The following is a 1464-nucleotide window of genomic DNA, read 5'->3' as shown; positions in this document are numbered from 1 at the left end:
AGGAGGACTTGAATTCAAATCTGGCCTCAGACACTTATCAGCTGTGTGACTTTGGGCAAGTGACTTAACCCAGATTGCATGAGAGAGAGAGAATAAATATAAAAATATTTAAATATCAAGTTAATTGATTATCAAATATTAAGCAAATAAGAATAAACATAGGATGAGGCTAATACATGAGACAAAGTCCTGATGTGTAGATAAAGAGAAAGGATTGATTTGGGAGGTATTGGACAGTGTGGTACAGTGGAAAGAGCCCTGTATTTGGAACTAGAAGGCGCTGGCCTCAACGTTTTTCTCTCTCGTTTATTACCTGTATGACTTTGGCCAAGCCACTCTCTAGGCCTTGGCACCTACATGTAATACAAGTAAAGGGAGTGGGTTGGACTAGAAAGAGGTACAGTATGGTGAGGTGGACAGAGTGCCAGATTTTTAGCTGGTTCAGCTTAGGTCAAATTCTGCCTCAGATCCTTCCTAGTTGTGTGACTCTGGCAAGTGTTCACGTCTCTGGGCCTCAGCTCCTCCTTTGTAAAATGATGGATTTGGACTGGATAACTGCTAGGGCCCCCGCCAGCTCTACTTCAACTATCCTATGACCCCTCTAGCTCACTAAATCTATGATCTTGTGAATAATGAAGAGAAGAGACTGAGCATCTGACTTTATTCAGTGACACCTTGTGCCAGCAGAAACATGTGGAAAACCTATATGAGGAGGAATTCCTTCCATGTGGTGGCAGCATTTATGTTGTGCAGCCTTCTCAGTCATGTTTAACTCTTCTTGACTCCATCTGGGGTTTTCTTGGCAGCGATACCGGAGTGGTTTGCCATTTCTTTCTCCGGCTCATTTTACACATGAGAAAACCAAGGCAAATACGGTTAGGTGACTTGCCCAGGGTTACACAGCTAGGAGGTATCTGCTGAACTCAGGAAGAGCATGATTGCACTGTCAGGGTCTTTGAAACATTTTCTCCTTGGTGAATGTGTCTCTGCAGCATTCCTGCAAGAGCTGCTCTTCCTGACACCTGGGGACTTAGAAGATAAGGGGCTGCTTCACACTTCTCAAATGACCAAATCCACCCAAAGGCCCCGGAATTGAGGTTAGCTTCATAATCTGCTGGCAATAGCGGCTTCTCCTTCTCCTTAAATGACCCAGCATGATGCTATAGTGGGCAGCTAGTTGGCCAACTTAGTGAGGCTAAGTGATTAGCTACCTGGGTAGTTAGGTATGATTTGAACCCAAGGACTTTGATTCCAAATGCAGATCTACCATACGTGATTTTTATATGGCTTTATATGTGCGTGTGTGTGTGTGTGTGTGTCTGTCCAAGTGAACAATACTTCCAANGTATGATTTGAACCCAAGGACTTTGATTCCAAATGCAGATCTACCATACGTGATTTTTATACGGCTTTATGTGTGCGTGTGTGTGTGTGTGTGTCTGTCCAAGTGAACAATACTTCCAG

At 43.7% G+C, this 1464-nt stretch overlaps 1 pseudogene; it reads left to right on the top strand.

The window, feature by feature from the left end:
- Positions 1 to 1096, top strand: part of LOC114031243 — a 68472-nt pseudogene extending 67376 nt beyond the window's left edge.
- Positions 1097 to 1464: the final 368 nt, after the last annotated feature.

This window comes from Vombatus ursinus, unplaced genomic scaffold (assembly GCF_900497805.2).
Source record: "Vombatus ursinus unplaced genomic scaffold, bare-nosed wombat genome assembly UNPS02015106.1, whole genome shotgun sequence".
NCBI lineage: Eukaryota > Metazoa > Chordata > Mammalia > Diprotodontia > Vombatidae > Vombatus > Vombatus ursinus.
Note: the sequence above shows the minus strand (reverse complement) of the source record. Positions and strands in the feature narration are given on the sequence as shown.